General features: G+C 36.9%; 1 protein-coding gene across 7 annotated transcripts in view; it reads left to right on the plus strand.

Annotated features, from left to right (window-relative positions):
* Positions 1-22,643, plus strand: part of UBR3 (ubiquitin protein ligase E3 component n-recognin 3) — a 240,858-nt gene that overhangs the window by 18,367 nt on the left and 199,848 nt on the right. The window lies entirely within an intron of this gene.

Raw genomic sequence — 22,643 nt, forward strand, 5'->3', positions numbered from 1 at the left:
AGTGGAAAGAGAATGCGGAGAGGGGAGAGCGGAGAGCGTGTTTACGGAACGAAGCTGTGAATTTTCGGGGAAGCCAGGGCGAGTGAGTGGTAGCGACAGAAGAGCCAGTGCGTGGGGTAGGAGGGGAAGGAGGAGGAAAGGATACTTGGGCAATCTGGTGTCGAGCTGTCAATTGTGTACTTACTGAGAAAAGCTTTAAAGCTGCCTGGTTCTTGGCAAGAAATTGATGATGCGATTTGGATTGGCTGGGAGGGGGATGGTATTGGGGACCGAATTGGGTCTCAGGATGGTAAGAGTCGGGAAGGTGATCTTGCAGCTGCAGGGGAGGACAGCTTGTGTAGAAGGACTTCTGAACTGTCAGTGTGTCTGTCGGTATCGGGGAAGGAGCTCTGAGAGAGCTTATGAGGGTTGAGGGAGGAGGGAAGGGGAGGGGCCTGCATGAAAAGTGACTGTTGAGCTGTCAGTGGAGTATTTGGTGTGCTGGAATGACATCTAGAATTGGGCTACTGAACAGTCGGTTATAGAACACCCTACATACCAGAAGAACAAACAAAACACTGAGCGAATTAGGAATCAAATATTAGGTCTTCTCCAGTTAAACGGACACTTTATTCACTAATATGTGAACCTCTATCTAAAAGGAGACAGTCAACAAATGCTTTTTCGATAGGAGAAATGTACCAGGGTGTTGGGACTTAGGACAAAAGGCATTTCAGAGATTGCAGTGAGTTGGTACATGTAGTGTCTTGGCTTGGGACATGATATCGATGTCTGGGAAAGTCCTGGGAAAAGAAAAAAACTTGGTGAAAGAGAGGACATTTTGGCTGGGCAGTAGTTGAAAGAATGTTAGCAAATCCAGGTATTCAAGTTTTAAAAATTTCAGTGTTACAATTAATGATAGAGCATACTCCTTTTAGAAAGGGTCACTATTTTCTTTTTTGGAGTGCTCGTAGGTTACTGTTACTACAGAATGTTTGTATACATCAGGTGCAAGCAAGGCTCCTAGGATATTAAAAATGAACAAGACATTGACCTACCTCCTAAGCGGCTTACATGGGAGTAGAAAATGATAAATTCTTTAAATAGTCTGGGAGTTAGAGAAGGCTTCTGTGCAGAGGGAGTATGAAAAAGGCTTCAGAAAGGAGGTATTTTGAGCTTGTAACTACTATCACTACTACTACTAACAACAATAGTGGCAGTAGTAAAAAGGTAAAATATTCATGTAGCCAAAAAAGCAAAAGAGAAAAAATAAAAAGTGCACAGTTTGAAGTTTCCCTCCCATCCTTTATTTCATCTGCCCAGTTCCTTCCCACCATTACTACTTTCTCTTAGTGCAAAAACAAACAAGGATGAATATGTATTTTGATTATTCAATTTCTTTTTATGCAAAAAGTAACATAACATCTTGCATTTTTACTTACCAAGCACTTACCAAGAGGTCTTTCCATGTCAGTAAATCAGTGCACTCAGTCTACTTAAAAAAAAAAAAATCTGTATAGTGTTCATGTCACAAATTTGCCACTCTTTTTAAATTTATTTTTCTGTTTTTTGTTTTTGCTTTTTAAGAAAGAGAATGAGCACGAACCAGGGAAAGGGGGGGGGGAGAGAGAGAGAATGAATGTTAAGCAGGCTCCACACCCAGCACATTGTGAGGCTCCATCTCACAACCCTGAGATCATGACCTGAGCTAAAATCAAGACTCGGACATTTAACCGACTGAGCCACCCAGGCACCCCACAACGCCACGCCACGCCACTCTTTATCATCATTTTTGATATTTGACATTTGGGTTTCCAGTATGAAATAAAAAACCTGGTATACCTGTCTTTTTTTTTTTTTTAAGATTTTATTTATTTATTTGAGAGAGAGTGAGCGAGAGGGCACACGAGCAGGGGCAGAGAGAGAGGGAGAAGCAGACTCCCTGCTGAGCAGGGAGCCCAATGTGGGGCTCAGTCCCAGGACCTGAGCTCAAGGCTTAACAACTGAGCCACCCAGGTGCCCATATACCTGTCTTTTTACACCTGTGCAAAAATATCAGTGAGATAAATTCCCAATGGTGGGATTTACAAATTGCCCTCTATAATGAGTACTAAGGAAAGTATCAGACTTCTGTTTTCCAACAGCCTCATCAAAACAGTGTTATTAACATTTCAAATTTTTATCCATCTGTTTGGTAAACAGTGGTCAAATATTAACTGCTTTACATTATGTAACTCATTTAATCTTCAACAAACCTGAGATTATTAGTCTTTATTCCCATGATACAGAAGAGGAAAGTGGAGCACAGTTTTAAAAAACTTAAGTCAGGGTTATCTAGGTAGTAAGCTACTGCTGGCCTGCTGGCTCCAGAGAGTGACAGCTCAACATTTCTTTCTACTGCCTCTACAGATAGCATTCCTGCTGGGGACTTCTGTTCAATACTGTGTTTTTGTCTTTTTTTTTTTTTTTAATATGCCATTCTTATTTGGGTGTTTGTTTCTTTTTCTTTTTCTTTTTAAAAACTTAAAAAAAATTTTTTAAGAGGGATTTTAAAATGGGAATTGGAACAATCCTTTATTGATATATAGATATTTTTTCTTCTTAGATGAGGTTAGCATTTGGGACCCCCAAAGAAGGGGAAGGTAGGAAATAATATTGATTCTTTCCTGAATTTTGGAACACAGTCATAATAATCAGATTAGTCTGCATGAGTTGTAAGTCTGATCTCAGTTGTGATGCTTCCATGTAGGAGCAGAAACATCTCAGTTGTTTCTTTGAAGGTACTCATACAGGATGAGTCCTCATCTTACAGCATTTACATTTACTGACATCTGGTAGATTCTTTTTTTTTTTTTAAAGATTTTATTTATTTATTCGACAGAGATAGAGACAGCCAGCGAGAGAGGGAACACAAGCAGGGGGAGTGGGAGAAGAAGCAGGCTCCTAGCGGAGGAGCCTGATGTGGGGCTCGATCCCACAATGCGGGGATCACGCCCTGAGCCGAAGGCAGATGCTTAATCGCTGTGCCACCCAGGCGCCCCGACATCTGGTAGATTCTTATTTTTTCCCTAGTGTGGCAGCCCTCTGTGAGTTGATACATAGTGTTAAATAATTATTATTGCTTATCTGGAATGGAGAGCTATTTCCTGTATATGCCGGCAGTTACCATGTCCATTTTAATAAAGGGCAAGAGTAAACAATAAGTGTATTGTGGCCATGTGAAAATTCTGAAATTTTTACAGCTCTTTGAGTTAGATAGAATAATTCTGGGCTATACACCTAATCTACTGCCTGGACAGACGTAGGTGATGTTAGCCAACAGTTCAGGTTAAAAGGCTGCCTCTGGAACTTTTCAGAACTGAAAGTCATCAACAAATTATAGTAGTGTTCCTGGTGGGCAAAGATGGAATACCCTAACATGGACAGAATATATTTAACTTTTCTCAGTTTTTGATATTTCTTTTTTTTTTTTTTAAGATTTTATTTATTTATTTGACAGAGATAGAGACAGTCAGCGAGAGAGGGAACACAAGCAGGGGGAGTGGGAGAGGAAGAAGCAGGCTCACAGCAGAGGAGCCTGATGTGGGGCTCGATCCCAGGACTCCAGGATCACGCCCTGAGCCGAAGGCAGACGTTTAACCGCTGTGCCACCCAGGCGCCCCCAGTTTTTGATATTTCTTAAAATCCCTTTAGGTTGCTAAAAATTAAAGACATGTTGTTTTTGGGGTTGTTATTGTAACTGCAGTAGAAATTTTTAAATATCATTGTTCAGCAAATTTTTAAGGAAGGATTCTATTTTCTCTGTATCTGCTTTCTTAGAAAACCTGCTGTGCTTAATCCTTTTCCCAGGTGTCTGTTGTGGGTAGGATGTGTGATTGGAGATGGGGAAGAATGTTGGATCTACCACAACCTATATTACTATTTAATATTCAAATTTATAATTATAAAAATATAGGGAGAGGATTCAGTTATTTTTGTAGTGGTATTGATATGGTGTGGAAATATTAACAGGTATACAAACCAAAGGAAGAAAATAACTAAAAATTTATTTGTGGGTGCACCTGGGTGGCTCAGTTGGTTAAGCGTCTGCTTTTGGCTCTGGTCATGATCCTGGCGTTCCAGGATTGAGTCCCACGTGGGGCTCTCTGCTCAGCAGGAAGTCTGCTTCTCCGTCTGACCTCCCCCATCTTGTGCTCTCTCTCTGTCTCTTTCACTCTCTCTTTCTCTCAGATAAATAAATAAATAAATAAAATCTTAAGAAAAAAAGAAAATTCATTTGTGGGATGATATCACAATGGCTATGGAAACTAGATATTAATAACTATGTATAACAGCATATTTTTGCCACTAATGAATAAATACAATCATTGTCAAAAAATGGTTGATGGATGGATAAATTAAAAAAAAGTAATGAAAAATCTAAAATAATGTCTAATTGGTTTGGGGTTCTGATGGTGCTAACCAGAAGTTGAAATTTTATTTACTTATTTTTTATTTTATTTTTATTTTATTTTATTAGTTTTGTATTTGAAAGAGAGAGAGAGAGGGAGCACAAACAGGGGGGAGGGACAGAGGGAGAAGCAGACTCTCTGGTGAGCAGGGAGCCTGATTCTGGACTCAATCCCAGGACCCTAGGGTCATGACCTGAGCTGAAGGCAGCCGCTTAACCGATTGAGCCACCCAGACACCCAGAAGTTGGAATTTTAAACATTTAGTTCTCAAATTTTGGTGCAGAGGTTGACCATTTTCATGTTCTATCCTGTATTTATAGATTTTTTTTTAAAGATTTTATTTATTTATTTGACAGAGAGACAGCCAGCGAGAGAGGGAACACAAGCAGGGGGAGTGGGAGAGGAAGAAGCAGGCCCCCAGCAGAGGAGCCTGATGTGGGGCTCTATCCCAGAACGCTGGGATCACGCCCTGGGCTGAAGGCAGATGCTCAACGACTGAGCCATCCAGGTGCCCCTATAGATTTTTTTTTTTTTTTTTTTTTTTTGCCTCCTTGCTTGTTCTTCCTCACAGATGCTAAGCTCTTGAAAAAATAGGAACCTTAGGGGCGCCTGGGTGGCTCAGTCGTTAAGCGTCTGCCTTCAGCTCAGGGTGTGATCCCGGGGTTCTGGGATCGAGCCCCACGTCAGGCTCTTCCGCTGGGAGCCTGCTTCTTCCTCTCCCACTCCCCCTGCTTGTGTTCCCTCTCTCGCTGGCCGTCTCTCTCTGTCAAATAAATAAAATCTTTAAAAAAAAATAGGAACCTTATCTTGCTATTAATCAGAGACAAGCATAGTCTCTTGCATTTAGAAGGTGCTTAGTAAATTGGATGAATTAAATTGAATTAAGTTGGATAAAATAGTGGCTATTACACCTGAAAATTTGCCCTGAGATTACATTGGTTTAGTTATTCATTGATTAATTATTAAATTGATTATTTATTGATTATTAAACCCATAGCATCTTTTTTGAGAGTGCTTTAGGGATAATTTCTTTCTTTTTTAATTTCAAAAGTAATACATATTGGTTATAACATAAAAATTGTGGAGAGGCACCTGTGTGGCTCAGTCACTTAAGCGTCTGCCTTTGGTTTGGGTCATTATCCCTCTGCACTGCTCATGCTTTCTGTCTCTCAGATAAATAAATAAAATCTTAAACAAAAATAAGTGGATAAGTAAAAAGGGTTCCTCTTTCCTCCATCCCACTCCTCAGTGACAGAGTTCCCTTATTTTCTTTTAAGCTTAGCTATAGGTTTAAAAGATGTTAATTATAATTTACTCTGCAAGTGTAGCTCTTTTGTTGTGTGAAATTTTTAGGTTTTTTAGGTTTATTTGGTATGTGGCAGTGCCAGAAATGGAAGCAGTGAATGTCTGGCTAAATAGTGTCATACTCTTCTGTACCTGGCTTTTTCCCTCTTAACATAATTATTGCACACTATCTCTTAATAGTGCACATAGAACCATTTCATTTTTTTAAACAGTTAAACTGTATTTCATTGCACTTTTATATTTTTTTCCTGTAATTTATGCTGTCATTTCCCTACAGATAGACATTTAAATTGTTTCCAGTCTTGGACTATTATAAACATTGTTGCAGTCAGTATGCTTATATGCACATCTTTGTGTATATGTGTGTGCACATGGGTGAGGATAAATTGCTAGAAGCTATTATCTTGGTTAAAGAAAATGTACATTTTAAACTTTGATAGAGCCCTCCAAAGATGTGAATTTACACTCTACCAACAATGAATGAAAGAGCATGTTTCCCCACATCCTGGCCAATATATATGGTGTTTTGGTATTTTATTTTTACTTATTTGTTTTTTAAAGATTTTATGTATTTGACAGAGACACAGCAAGAGAGGGAACACAAGGGGGGGGGTGGGAGAGGGAGAAGCAGGCTTCCTGCTGAGCAGGGAGCTCAACGACTCAGGGTTCAATCCTAGGACCCTAGGATCGTGACCTGAGCCAAAGGCAGGCACTTAATTACTGAGCCACCCAGGGGCCCTGGTGTTATCAGTTTAACAGATTTGTTAATCTGTTAAGTGAGAAGCGATATATTGTTTCATTTATTAACCCCCCCCCCCCCGCCCTGTGCCCTTTCTTTCCAAACTGGAGTATTTTGAAGCAAATCTCAACTATCTTATAATTTAACTTATAAATATTTGAGTATGTACCTCAGTAAAGAGATGTGAACTCTTAAAAATAAAACATAACCCAAATGTCCATTGACAGATGAATGGGTAAGCAAAATGTGGTATATACATAAGATGGACTATTACTCAGCCTTTAAAAGGAATGGAGTTCAGACACATGCTACGGTAGGGACGATCCTTGAAGACTATGCTAAGTGAAATAAACTGAATACAAAGGACAAATATTGTATGATTCTGTTTTTATGAGGTACCCGCAATAGTTTAATTTTAGAAACAGAAGGTAGAATGGTAGTTGCCAGGGGCTGGAGGGAGAGGGGAATGGGGACAGAGTTTTAATTTGGGAAGATGAAAAAGTTCTTGAGATGGATTGTGGTGATGGCTGCACAACGGTGTGAATGTTCTTAATATTACTGAACTGTACACTTAAAAAGTTAAAATGATAAGTTTTATGTTATGTATATTTTATGACAATTAAAAGAACAACCACAGTACCATTTACCACACCTGAATATTCACAATTATTTCTTAAAGTCTTCAAATATCCAGTGTATGTTCAGATTTTCCCAGTTGTTTCATGAATGATCTCTTAAGGTTGATTTAGAATTAGGATTCAAACGAGGCCCTCATATTGTGTTTGGGTGTTATATCTCTTAGGATTCTTCACCACCCTCCTCCCTTTTTTTTTTTTTTTTTTGTCTCTGCAATTTACTAGTTGAAGGAACCCGCATTCTGGGTATTACTGATTCCATCTTGAGATGCGATGTTTAACTTGTTCCTCTGCCCATTATTTCCTATAAACCAGTGGTTGGGATCTACACTCTTGATCAAATTTTAGATTCTATTTTTTTGTTTTGTTTAGCAAGGAAACTTCATAATGGTTTTATACTTCCTGTTGGATCATATCAGGAGCTACAGAATGTTTCCTTGTTTCTCCTTTAGGTAATGCTAGGGTTAATCTGTGGGCTCAGATTTGTCAGTGTGATCCATTTATTATAAAGTTACCTATCTTGTTAAAGATTTTAGTAGCTATTGTTTATTATTGTCCAGATCCATATTTTTATTAGGGTTTGCAACACAGTGATATTCTAATTGTAGTATCCTTTCATATTCTAGTGAGAGTTCTCTTTCAAGGACCACCTGTACTCACATGTGGCCTCTCCTTGCACTGCCAACTTAATAATCTCCATTGCAGTGGGATCCTCCATTATTTCTTTAACTCACTACATATATTCCTGTTCTTGAAGTTTCATGTTGTATCTTCTGCAAAGTCCGGTGGCAAGTTTTACTTTCACTGTCAAGCTGATCTGTCGGGGCAACACTCCTGTAACATAAGTACAGTGTGAAACTGTATTGCAGGATTTGATTTTTTGAATTATAACAATTTTTTGTCATCTCTAGGTTATATCTTTACAAATAAAAACTTTCAATAAAGATATGATGATAAAGACCTGTGCCATATCTACCTCTTTTATTTATATCCTCTCACACATAGAGTTTTAGTAAATTGGTCAATTGTATCATATTTTGTGTTTATTGATTTTGTAGGGAGAGTGTTAGAACTAATCTCTTAAATGATTTATGTATGTATCCATGGATTTACACGGGTTACTTGTGAAATTTTCTTCCCTGTGAATCTAGAATTTTCTCTACTGCAATATCCATCTAACTCAGGTCATGAATTCAAGCAAGGGAACATGACATTTCTCATGATTGAAGAGCTTGAAGGAAAGAGTTGAAGAAATTTTTTGTTCTCTTTTCTGTGCTCATTTTAATTTTTTTTTCCTCCCATTGCTAGTTTACCAGAAATGGTATAGACAGATTCTTAGTGTAGAACATTCTACTTGAGCTGGAAGTGTAACCTCTAGTCATCTTCATTGTAATAAGGTTTAACTACAACAGAGCAATTTGGAAGTCTTATTAGATTGTAATCGTATTTCCTAATCATTTTTATGTTATATAAAACCCATTCAAACTATTTTCAGCTATGAAACATTTTCAATATATAGAAAGGTACAAAAGTAATATAAAAAATACCTTTGTACTCACCACTGAGATTAATAGATGTTAACCTTTTGCCCTATTTGCTATAGAGCTTTTTTTTTTTAAAGATTTTATTTATTTATTTGACAGAGGGAGACACAGCCAGCGAGAGAGGGAGCACAACCGGGGGAGTGGGGGAGGAAGAAGCAGGCTCCCAGCAGAGCAGGGAGCCTGATGCGGGGCTCGATCCCAGGACCCTAGGTTCACGGCCTGGGCCAAAGGCAGACGCTTAACGACTGAGCTACCCAGGTGCCCGTATAGAGCTTTTTTTGACCAAAAAACTAAGGGTCATCTTGTCCCTTCCTTTCTCTTTCCCTCTGCAGGGGTTACTATTACCCTGAAATTCCTGTGTGAAAATCCATGCATGTTTTGTACTTTTGCTACATTTAAACAAATATGGATTGTTTTAGTGTTAAAATTGTGCATAAATTATATGAATCTTTTTGAAGCTTGCCTTTTTCACTTACCAAGTTACTAATATGGATTCATTTCTAACTGCTACTAAGTATTCTGTGGTATGATTAAACCATGGTTTGGCGATCTATTTCTTTGCTACGGGACAATTAGATGCTTTACATTTTTTCATTGTTTGCAGGGCTGCAGTGAACATTTTCCCATGTGTCTCTTTGTGTATATATACTAGAATTTTTTTAGGATAGATTTGTGGGAGAGGGATTGCTATGTCATAGAGTGTGCTATTCTTCATACACACACATACACACACATATTGTGTGTGTGTGTGTTGGTCTGTTGGATATAAACATACTTTTTAAATTTGCATTTTCAGATTAGTAACAGAACTTCCATTACACCATTGAGCAGAAGTGGTGAATGTGGACGTTCTTGTCTTGTATCTCATGTTAGGGGAAAGTAAATCTTTTTTTAAATATGATATTAGTGGTAGGATTTTGTTAGATGCCTGTTATCAGATTGAAGAATTTCTCTTCTATTCCTAGTTTGCTGAGAATTAAAAATTTTTTAAATTCTATTATTTTTTTAAGGATTTATTTATTTATTTGAGAGAGAGAGAGCACGAGGAGAAGGAAGAGGCAGAGGGAGAGGGAGAAGCAGGTTCCCTGCTGAGCAGGGAGCCCGATGCGGGGCTTGATCGCAGGACCCGGAGATCATGACCCCATCTGAAGACAGATGCTTAACCAACTGAGCCACCCAGGTGCCCTTGAGAAATTTTTTTTTTTTTTAAATCACAAATGAGTTGTTAGATTTTGTCAAGTGGTTTTTTTTGCTTCTATTGAGATAGTTGTATGATTTTTCTTTTTTAATCTGTAGATATGGTGAATTACATGGAATAATTTTTGAGTATTGAACCAGTCTTGCATTCCTGGGATAAACTCTGCTTGGTTACGATGTATTGTCTTTTTTTTTTTTTTCTTATTGTCTTGCTGGATTCAAGTTCCTAGTATTTTGATGTGAGGATTTTTGTATCTATGTTCAAGAGGAATATTGGACTTCTTTTGTAATATCTTTGTTTTCTTCTTTGGTAATATATTTGTCTGATTTGAGTATCAAGATAAAGCTAAAGCTACTTACATAAAATAAGTTGGGAAGGTTTCCTTCTATATTTTTTAAAGAGTTTATGTAGAATATAACTATTTCTCCCTCAAATGTTTGGTGAAATTTGACAGTGAAACAATAATAAGTTGGGAGTATTTACTGTTGGAATGTTTTTAAGTACAAATTTAATTTCTTTAATGATGTAGTACTTATTCAGGTTACCTTTTTTTATTGTGTTTGCTTTGGCAGTTTTAATCTTTCAAGGAGTTGGTCCATTTCATCTAAATGAATTTATGGGCAAAATGTCCTTTGTAATATTTTATTATTCTTTCAATGTCTTTAGGTTATCTAGTGATATTCTTGTTTTCATTTCTTTGTCGCAGTTGTTGCCCTTTTTAAGAAATCAGCTTTTGGTTTTATTGATTTCTATCTTTTTTTTTTTCCTATTTGTTCTTCATTCCATTTATATGTGCTCTTTATTACTGTCTTCCTTCTTGTTTTGTCATTCTTTTTTTTTTTTTTTAAGGTGGCATTTTAGATCAATGCTTTGTGACCTTTTTCTTTTCTAATGTAAGTGTTTGGTGTTATAAATTTCCCTCTATGTACAGTTTTAGAGGCAACCCACAGATTTTGATGTTTTTACTTTTATTCAGTTCCAACTATTTTCTGTTTTCCGTGATTTCCTTTATGGCCATGGGTTATTTAGAAGTTTTGGAGATCTTCTCAGATTATGTTTTGTAGTAATTTCTAGGTGAATTCTGTTGTAGTCAGAGAACATACATATATATCAATTTATTTAAAAATGTTAACTTTTTTTTAAAGGTTTCCTTCATAATCCAGAATAGGGGTCTATCTTGGTGAATGTTCCATATACACTTGAAAAAAGTATGTATTGGGCACCTAGGTGGATCAGTTGGCTAAGTGTCTGCCTTTGGCTCAAGTCATGATCCCAGGGTCCTGGTATCGAGCCCCACATTGGGCTACCTGCTCAGCAGGGAGTCTGCTTCTCCCTCTGCCCTTGCCCCCACTTGTGCTCTCTCTCTCTCTCTTTCTTGATTACTCTCTTTCTCAAATAAATAAATAAATACAAGTTTAAAGATTTTAAGTTTGTCATCTTGGAACTTGTTTCTTATTTATCCCATCTACTTTTGTTTTTTTCCTCTTTTCTGCCTTCTTTTCGATTGAGTATTTTTTTGTTTCCATTTTATCTCCTTTGTTGGTTTATTATTTTCTTATTATCTTGTTATTTTACTGATTGCTTTATGGATTTTAAGGATTGATATTAATTTTTCTTTAAATGTTTGGTAGAATTTACCACTGAAGCCATCTGGTCCTGGGCTTTTTTGGCTGGTAGATATTTGGTTAGTGATTCAGTCTCCTTAGTTGTTATTTGTTTGTTCAGATTTTCTTTCTTTTTTTTTTTTCGTTGATTCAGTCTTCAGTAATTGTATCTTTCTAGAAGTTTATCCGTTTCTTCTAGGTTGTCTAATTCGTTTGCGTATAATTGTTCATAGTAACTTCTTATGATCCTTTGTGTTTCTGTGGTACCAGTTGTAATTTCTCCTTTTTCATTTATTATTTTATTAATTTGAATAATTTTTCTTTTTTTTGTGATTAGTCTAGGTAAAGATTGGTCAGTTTTGTTTATCTTTTCAAAAAACCAAGTCTAAGTTTTGTTGTTCTTTTCTATTGATTTTTCATTCATTATTTCAGCTCTTTTCTATTTTCTTTCTTCTGCTAGCTTTGGACTTGGCCTGTCCTTCCTTCCTTCCTTCCTTCCTTCCTTCCTTCCTTCCTTCCTTCCTTCCTTCTTTCTTTCTTTCTTTCTTTCTTTCTTTCTTTCTTTCTTTCTTTCTTTTTCTAGTTCCTTGATATGTAGAGTTAGGTAGTTTATTTGTAATCTTTCTTTTTCCTTAATGTAGGCATTTATAGCTATAAATTTTCCAATTAGAACTGCTTTTTTGGGCATCTTGTAGATTTTGGTTTGTTGTGCTTCTATTTTAATTTCTTTCAAGATTTTTTAGTTTTTTATTTTTAGAATTTTCCTTTCTTCTTTGACCTAGTGGTTGTTCAGGAGTGTATTGTCTATTTCCCCACATTTGTGAGAATCCCAATTTCTCTCCTGTTACAGATTTCTAGTTTTATAGTTTTCATTGTGTTCAGAAAAGATGTAATTTCAGTCTGCTTAAATTTGTTAAAACTTGTTTTGCGGCTTGAGATATGATCTTTCTGGGAGAATGTTCTGTCTTGAGATGGATGTGTATTCTGCTGTTGGATGGAACGTTCTGTATGTGTCTGTTATGTCCATTTGGTTTATAATGTTTACGTCTGCTGTTTCCTTATTAATTGCCTGTCTGGGTGATCTATCCATTGTTTATCACAGTCTCTTATTATTGTATTGCCGTTAATTTTTTCTTTCATTTGTGTTACTGCTTCTTTTACATGTTTAGGTGCTCTGATGTTTAGGTACATAAATATTTACAGTTGTTGTATCTTCTTGATTAATTGATATCTTATTATGTAGTAACTTTTTTTTTTCTTTTGTGACCATTTTTGACTTAAAGTCTATTTTATTTGATGTAAGTGCAGCCTCTTTTGCTCTCTTTTAACTACTATTTACTTGGGATATCTTTTCCATCCCTTTCAGCTTATGTGTGCCCCATAAAGCTAACATGAGTTTCTTGTAGGCAGCATGTCATTGGATTTTAAAAACCCATTCAGCTTCTCTAGGACTTCTGATTGGAGAATTTAATCCATTTACATTTAGTATTTGTTCATAGATAAGGACTTTTTGCTGCTGTTTTGTTAATTGCTTTTTGACTCTTACAGTTCCTTTTTTCTCTCTTCCTTTGTGATTTGATGTGTTTTTGTGATGACATGCTTTGATTTGTTTCTCTTAACTTTTTTGTATACCTACCACAGGTTCTTCTGTTGTGGTTACCATGAGGCTGACATGAAATATCTTAGAACAACCTTTTTAAAGGTGATAACAACCTAAAACTCTGTAGTTTTACATTTCTCCCTCTCACATTTAGATTATTGATAGTACACTTTATGTCTTTTTATATTTTAAATTATTGTAGTTATAGTTATTTTTAGTATGTTCATTTTTTAGCTTTTAAACAAGCGTTGAAAGTGATTTGCACACTTTGCAATATTAGACAATCTTACTTTGTATATTTACCTTTGCTGGTGAATTTTATACATTCCTATATTTCCTTTATTAGAGAATCTTACTTTGTATATTTATCTTTGCTGGTGAGTTTTATGCATTTCTATATTTTCACATTAATTAGCATCCTTTCATTTCAGCTTTTAAGAATTCTCTTTAGCATTTCTTTTAAGTCTTGTCTAGGGCGATGAATTTTCTCAGCTTTTTTTATTTTGGGAAAGTATTTCTTCTTTCTTTCTTTCTTTTTTTAAAGATTTTATTTATTTGAGAGAGAGGGAGAGCACGCATGAGCAGGAGGGAGAAGCAGACTCCCTGATGAACTGGGAGCCTGATGCGGGGCTTGATCCCAGGACCCTGGCATCATGACCTGAGCCAGATGCAGACGCTTAACTGACTGAGCCACCCAGGCGCCACCTCCTTCATTTCTGAAGGGCAGTTTTGCTGGGCATGGTATTCTTGGTTGGCAGTTTTTTTTTCCAGTAGTTTGAATATATCATCCCACTCTCTCCTGGCTTGCAAGATTTCTGCAAAGAAATTTATTTATAGACTTAATGGGAGCTCACTTATATGATGAGCTGTTTTCTCTTGCTGCTTTCAAATTTTTCTTTGTCTTTGACTTTTGATAACTTAATTATAATGTGTCTCAGTGTAGCCCTTTTTGGGCCCAACCTACTTAGGGACTCTAGGGCTTCTTGAATCTTTTTTTTTTTTTTTTTAGATTTTATTTATTTATTTGACAGAGATAGAGACAGCCAGCGAGAGAGGGAATACAAGCAAGGGGAGTGGGAGAGGAAGAAGCAGGCTCCCAGTGGAGGAGCCTGATGTGGGGCTCGATCCCAGAACACTGGGATCACGCCCTGAGCTGAAGGCAGACGCTTAACGACTGAGCCACCCAGGCGCCCTGAGAGATCATGCTTTTAGAACTTACTTCATTCATCACTAGACTGTGTCCCAAAATTCTTTCATGTCATAGTAAAGGTATTGTTCACATGATGTTCTGAGCACATTGTACAAGAGACACATACATGCATTCAGCAAATACTGATTAATCACCTCTCTATTCCTGGCAGTAGACTAAATGACAGGAGGTCCTGCTTTCATGGCGTTTACAGTCAAGTGTGGGAACTCGGTGGTCATAGGTTCTTACTGGAGAAAGCAAGATAGAGGGTTAAAAAAAGGCGCCCCCAAGGGCTTCCTCAATCTTAATGTCCATTTATTTTACCCAAATTTGGAATGTTTTCAGCCATTATTTTTTTAGTAGACTTTGGTCTTCTCTCTTTTCTCCTTTTGTGAGTCCCATAATGTGTATGTTGTTTGTGTGGTATCTTAGGAGTCCTGTATCTTTCTTCACTCTTTCTCATTCATTTTTCCTTTTGCTCCTCTGACTGGATGATTGATTTCAAATGACCTGTCTTTTGTGTTCATGAATTCTTTCTTCTTGGTGAAGTCTGCTGTTGAAGAGTTCTACTGAATTTTTTAGTTAAGTTATATTCTTCAGCTCTAGGATTTGTTTTTAAAATGATTTTCATTTCTTTTGAACTTATTTTACTCATGTATTTTCCTCCTATTTTTGCTTGTCTATCTGAATTTTCTTGTAGTTCATAGAACTTATTTAAGAGGATTATTCTGAAAATTCTTTAGTTCGTTTAGTTCAGCTCTGTTTCTTCATGGTCAGTTATTGGAACTTTATTGATTTCCTTTGGTGGTATCAGGTTTACCTGATTCTTCTTAATCCTCCTTTCTTGCATTGGTATCTGTGCATTTGAAGAAGTGGTCTCCTCTTCCAGTATTTACAAGTTCACTTGGAAGGGAATGATTTTCTTCATTCAGCCCAGCCTGGGATTCTGGATGGGTCATCTGATACTGTCCACTGGCAGGCAGCATTTCCTTCGTGGGTGTTTTGTTGGGTGGGGCCACTGCCTGTGCTCTGAAGTTGAGAGGGGTCCACTCTCAATTTGGGGTTGTACTGCCAAATGAGTCTACATTTAGGTGGGGCTGCTGACTGGGTTCTGTGATCAGGCAGGGCTGTTGGCTGGGCTCCATAATCTCCTCTGGTAGGGTGGAGTCACCGTCTGTACTCCCTGGCTGAGTGGTGTAGCTAGCTGGACTCTGTGATTGGGTGGGGCCACAGGTTAGGTCCTTATCAACCCTCATAGGGTGGGCCCGTGGGTTATGCCCGCTGGCCAAGTGCCAGTCTTTGCTTCCTGCTTGGTAGGGGTTTTTTTGAATTAGCTCTGATTTTGATTTTCTCTTTGATTGTTCAAGCTATCGAAAACTATGGGAGTTACAGTATTTTATTATTCCTAGACTACATTTTAAAGCTTATCTCTTTCACCTGGACACCATATGAAAATTCTTTTCTTGTGCCTTGAGAAAATCTTCTTATAGGTATCATGAAAAAGAGTTCTAGATTAGAAATTAGGCAGTCCTGATTCTAATCCCTTGAATTACTTGGTCATATGGGTGTCCATTTATACTTTTGATACATTTTTACAAATTGTCCTCATATTTGGTATGTTAATTTACACTCTTTCTGTCAGTACAATGAGAATATCCATTTCTTTAATACCTTGCCAAGACAGTATATCATCAAACTTTTGGTCTTTGCAAATACGATAGGTACAAAAAAATTGTCACGATATAGTTTTATTTATTCTTTGCCCATGCATTGTTTACAGCTGTGTTATTTAATTTTCAAATTTTAAGGATTTTTAAATGTATGTCTCTTATTGATTTCTAGTTTAATTCCTTTGTGGTCTGTGAACATAGTTTATGTAATGTCAATTTAAAATGCTTCAATACCGTAAAGTTGATAAGATCCATATTCATTATGGATCTCTAAGATCCATACCATTCTTTGATATTTTCTGCCTGTCAGTACTGAAAAGTCATCAGTCTGGTCTGGACTAATTTCAGTGCTGGCTCCATTGTGTATGTAGGCAGTTGTGTCCTACTGATGGAGTATATAGTCAGCTTGCTGTCATAACATAATACCACAGACAGGGGGACTTAAACAACAGAAATTTATTTTTCATGATTCTGGAGGCTGGAAGTCCAAGATCAAGGCGCTGGCAGGTGTTCCTCCTGAGGCTTCTCTCCTTGGCCTGTAGATGACTGCCTTCTCCCTGTATCCTCACATGGTCTTTCCTCTGTGTACCTGTGTATCCCTCGTGTCTCTTTTTCTTCTTATAAGGACACCACTTGTATTGGATTAGGGCCCCACCCTATGACCTCATTTAACCTTACTTCCTCAAACGTCCTATCTCCACCTATGGTAACACTGGGGGTTAGGGCTTCAAAAAATTTTTTTTCTTAAATGTTTATGTATTTATTTTAGAGAGACAGAGATGGAGCGTGTGTACAAGTGGGGGGAGGGGTAGAGGGAGAGAGAGAGAATCTCAAGCAGATCCCTTACTGAGTGCAGAGCCTGATATGGGGCTTGATCTCACGACCCTGAGATCATGACCTGAGCTGAAACCAAGAGTTGGATGCTCAACCAGCTGAGCCACCCAGGTGCCCCTGGGGATTAGGGCTTCAGTGTATGAATTTTTAAGGGCCACAGTTCAGTAAGAGAAGGGGGACGGAGAGTGGGTGTATTAATGTGTATGTTGATAAACGTATACAGTGTAGATCATTTGAAAAGGTCTGCATGTTTGACTCTATAATTCTGTGAGTTAATAACATCCCAGTGCTTCGTAAACATGGAAAAAGGACTTTATTGGGACATAGTTTATGAAGAATGGAATGAGCGTCCAGCTATTGTAGGGTATAGTGTTCTATTATTGTCAGTTAAGTCTACTTTGTTGATAGTGTTTTCATTAGCTATCACTGTGTAACAGATCACTCTGAAACTTAGAAGCTTAAAACAACAAACATTTATTATCTCATAGTTTCTGTGGACCAGGGATTTGGAAATGGCTGACCTGGTCATTCTGACATAGCATCTCATGGGGTTGTAGTAAAGATATTGGCTGGGGTTACAGTCTCCTAAAGACTTGCTGAGACTTGAAGATCCACTTCTAAGGTGGGTCGCTCACATGGCTGTTGACAGGAGGATCAGTTTCCTGCCATGTGGGCTTATCATAATGTTGCTTGAAAAACTTCCTTTACTTTTTCTAGTAGTGCAGGTATGATGGTAAAGAATTCTCAGATTTTTCTGAAAAGTTTTCATTTATCTTCAGTTTTGAAGAGTTTTTTTTCTTTGAGTTAGAATTCTAGAGTCACAGGTTTGCTTGTTTTCTTCTAGCACTTTAAATATGTTTCTACATTGTGTTCTGATTGAACAGTTCCTGATGAAAAGTCTGTTGTCATTTGTATCTTTATTGTTCTGTACATAATGGGTCACTTTCTTCAGGTTGCTTTGGAGATTTTATTCTTATCCCTGTTTTCAGCAATTTGGTTATGATGTGCCTTCATATGGCTTTAAAAAAAGTTTATTCTGCTTGCAGTTTGATGAGTTTTTGAATCTGTGATTTTATGGTTTTCAGCAAATTTGGAGAAACTTCAGCCATTTTTCACATATTCTAAGTCTATGGTATGTCTTTTGTGATCTTCAGAAATTTTTTCTAAATTTTACTAGTTAAGCATGTCATTCACATAGTCTCCCTACTCCCCTTTTTGGGTTTCCAGTGTAACGCAAGACAGCTTGTTATTGTCCCATACCTCACTTAAGTTCTATTCATTTTCTCAGTCTCTGTTCTTTATTTTGGATAGTTTCTTAAAATTGTTAAGTCAGTTAAATCACTGATTTTTTTTTTTTCTGGTGTCTAATCTGTTATCCCATGTGGTGTGTTTTTCATTTCTGATATTCAGCTGTAGAAGTTTAATATGGGTCTTATTTATCATGGTATAAGGTATGAGGAGATTCTTCCTCCCCCAAATCTTTGCTCGTTACTCCATCTCAATACCATTTCAGTGAATAAACCGTGTTTTCTGCAAAGATTTGAAATCTGCCTTGTCATAATTAATTCCACATGGATTTGAGTCTGTTTTTGGATACATAATAATTAATTTGTCCATTGATACACTTTTTTCCCCCAAGATTTTATTTATTTATTTGACAGAGAACAAGCAGGGGGAATGGCAGACAGAGGGAGAGGGAGAAGCAGGCTCCCCATGGAGCAGGGAACCCGATGTGGGGCTCAACATAGGACCCTGGGAACATGATCTGAGCTGAAGGCAGATCACTTAACTGGCTGAGCCACCCAGGCGCCACCGGTACACTTTTTATGTACCATTACCACATTATTTTCTTTCTTTCTTCAAGCATTCCATTTATAATTTATTTACTACTTAATAATTTAATAATTGTACATCTCGTAGTTGATTTTCAAGTCTTATATGCACACTGAAATTGAATTTAGAACTTATAGTTTTGTTTTGTTTTTAAAGATTTTATTTATGTGAAAGAGATAGAGAGCACAAGTAGGGGGAGCAGCAGGCAGGGCAGAGGGAGAAGCAGGCTCCCCTCTGAGCAGGGAGCCCGATGCAGGGCTCGATCCCAGGACTCTGGGATCATGACTTGAGCCGAAGGCAGATGCTTAACAAATGAGCCATCCAGGCACCTCCAGAACTTACAGTTTTCATAAATATTTTGCTTTCGTAGTACTTTAGGTCTCACCAAATAATATTAAAACTATATAGGTGGAATTTGTTTCCTTTATTTCTTAACTATTCATGTAATCTAACCATTTTAGACATGAGGTGAATCTGTACCTTAGTCCATATAAATTAGAGATGTAGAAATGTATATCTAGAGAAATGGCACAAGAACATATAGGTGAATTTGGAACTGAATTTCTGACCCAGCTCCCCCTTTCTTTACCTTATCTTTATTTGACTTTTATTAATATTAATTAATATTTATCATTAACATCTGTCACTACCCTCTAGAATATAAGCTCTCTTAAAAGCTCTCTAATACAGTTTTGATTAACTTTGTTTTAATATATGATAAAGCTATTCTACCTTATTTTTCAGAATTTTCTTAACTATTTTTATTTTTCCATAGTAACTTTGATTATTCCTTATTGGTATTTTTACTAAGGTCATATGAAATACAAAGATTAGTGGAGACCATATATCTTTATCGTATTGAGATCTTCGGGAATTTTTTCTAAATTTTACTAGTTAGGCATGTCATTCAGTATTTCTGAGATTTCCCCATCTGTAAAATGAAGAGAACAGATTATTTCAATGGCTTTTAATCTGGGATTCATGACTTTTCAGGGATCTCTGGAATTACCGTAAATTATATGCAAAATAGTGTATATGTGCATAATTTGTGCTGAATTGGAAATGGGTTGTATATGCTACAGGCTAATTTTTAGGGGAGCTTATCTTAGATGCTTTTCTGTTTTTTGAAATACGTGATTGAGTTATTTGAGTTGGCTTCTTCTTGCCCTCCTACCCCGCATTAAGTCTTAGTAATTTGCAAATGGACCACCAAGAATCTCTGGTCCCTTTCTCTTTTCTTTTTTCTTTCTTTTTTTTTTTTTTTTTTTAGAGAGGGAGAGATGTGGGGGAGGTGCGAGGGAGAGGGAGAGAGAATCTTATTTTTATTTATTAAAATTTTTTTAAAAAAGTTTTTTTTATTCATTTGAGAGAGAGAGAGAGAGAAAGAGAGCACAAACAGGGGGATAGGGAGAGGGAGAGGGAGAAGCAGACTCCCTGCTGAGCTGGGAACCTGACATGGGACTCAATCCCAGGACCTGGAGATCATAACCTGAGCTGAAGGCAGATGCTTAACCATCTGAGCCACCCAGGCAATTTTTTATTTTTTATTAATTTTTAATTTTTTGGAGAGAATGTGTTATAGCAGGGTGGGGAGGAAGAGGGATTGGGAGGGAGAGAATCCTAATCAGGCTCCATGTGCAGTGTGGAGCTCATCGTGGGGCTCAATATCATGACCCTGAGATCATGACCTGACCTGAAATCAACAGTTGGAGGCTTAACTGGCTGGGCCACCCAGGTGCCCCTATTCTTAGATTTAGTCTTTGTTTGCTGAAGTCTTTATTGAACACTTGCTATGTAATATGTAAGATGTTTTAGTTCCCACACTATGTTCAGCCTGGAGTACAAAAACCAATTTTGTTTGTCGATCTTATCATATGTTGTACCCATACTGCATAGTCCTACGTTATTTAAACTAGCTTACAGAGCTTGGTTCTTAAGCCTTTTGGCTATTAATTTTTTCAATCAAGAGCCATCTGATATACTCCTGTAATCCCAGGCCCTAGGTTGCTTAGGCCACTTTTGTTCCTTGGGCGTAGTTCCAGGTTGAAATTTCACTCTTTGATGCCACTTGACACTCTGTTCAAATTGTTCTTCACTCTCTGCCCAGTAGCACTTTTGAATTCATTTCTTTTCTACATGGAAAGTGTCTAAAGAGCTTTCTGTGCCCTTCTTTACCTAATCCTTTCTCTTTTTCTGCTTTTCAACTGTCAAGCTTTCCATTGCATCCTTTAGTGTCTGTGTTCCCATTCTTCTGGCATTCGTTTCATCTGTTTTTTTGTCCTTCATATTTATGCTTCTAGGTAGTGTAATTAAATTATCTTCAATCACACAAGATAGGTTTAAATTTTTTTTTTAAATTTTAAAGCCTTTTAAAATAGAAATGTTTCCTTGATTTTGTATGTCACAGCTGAAAGTTCTTTAATTCACATTTACCTTTATGAAGCAGGTGCTTGAGTCTGGTGCCTTAGACCACTGGCCACCCGGACACGACCATATTTACCTTTATTTTTATTTATTTTTAAAAAAAGATTTATTTATTTATTTATTTAGAAACAGCACAAGCAGGGGAGGGGCAGAGAGTGAAGGAGAGAAGCAGATGCTGCACTGAGTGCAGAACCCTGTGTGGGACTTGATCTCATGACCCTGAGATCATGACCTGAGCCAAAATCAAGTCATATGATTGACTGAGCCACCCTGGCAGGCACCCCACCATATTTACCTTTAAATAAAGGTTTGGACCTTAAGATATAATACTTCTTAACCTGTTTCATGATATGGTAGATATGGAAATATTTGGATGGGGCACAGAAGCAATGAGGAGGCTGCTCAGACCCTGCCCATCTGTCTGCCTTGAGGACTGAGGAAATTTGTATCTCTGCACTGTAATCTATTGACCTAACATTTGGAAGCTCCACCTTAAGGATAGATAGACTTCAGCAGTGTGTAAACACTCTGAATGTTTTATCTTTGTGTTTATATATATTTTTCTTAAGAAAGAGTTATAACTTTCATTAGATTCTCAAAGGGGTCTATGAACCCAGAAAGGTTAAGAATTAATGATTTGAATTGTGGAACTAAAGCCGAATGAATGACATAACTTATTGTTTGCTTTTAGTGTGAATTCTTTCCTTTTGATTACAAAGTTAATGCATATGTTTGTTATACAAAGTTCAAACATTATAGGTAGAGCTAATGTAGAAAGTGAAGTATGTTGTATCATATTCCTGGTTAATTTCCACCAATTTGGTATACATGTATTTGGTATAAATATTTTTTTCTTATGTGTGTTAATATTTTCCTTCCTATTCTTTCTCCAGAATTTTACTTACAAAGGTATTACAATATATATACACAATTATGCATTTTCTCACTTAATTTATCCTAGATAATGATTCTACTTCAGTACTTGTTGAAATACCTCATTCTTCTTAACATAATATTTTATGTATCTACCATAATTTGGTTAACCTTTATTACTGAACACATGAGCTGTTTCTGCCCTTTTTTGCATTGCAAGCTGTGCCATAATGAACATCCCTGTAGATATAGTCTTGAAAATTTAGGAGTAATTCTGTATAATAAATTCCTAGAAATAGAAATGTTAGAGTAGGGTATGAACACTTATTGAATTTTTTTTTAAATTAAGTTTTTTAATTTCAGTGTAGTTAACAAATGGTGTTTTATTAGTTTCAGATGTACAAAATTAGTTCCATACAACACCCAGCGCTCATCACAAGTGTGCTCCTAATCCCCCATCACCTGTTTAACCCATCCCTCTACCCACCTTCCCTCTGTTAGCCATCAGTCAGTGTGTTCTCTATAGTTAAGAGTCTTTTCTTGGTTTGTCTCTTTTTCTTTTTTTAAATTTCCTTTGCTCTTTTACTTTCGAGCACTTAAAATTTTAATAGATAATGCTAAAGCATCACCAAAAACTGGATCTATTTACACTTCCATGTATATGATAGGAGAAATTTCTGAATGTGCTTTCCAACAACTAATTAGTAAAGTGAATCTTCCCCAATCCTCAAGAAGAAAAAGCTTTTTTGTATTATCAAAATCTTC

The sequence above is a fragment of the Ursus americanus genome, chromosome 1, assembly GCF_024610735.1.
Source record: "Ursus americanus isolate L20-20 chromosome 1, mUrsAme1.1.p, whole genome shotgun sequence".
NCBI classification, from domain to species: Eukaryota; Metazoa; Chordata; class Mammalia; order Carnivora; family Ursidae; genus Ursus; species Ursus americanus.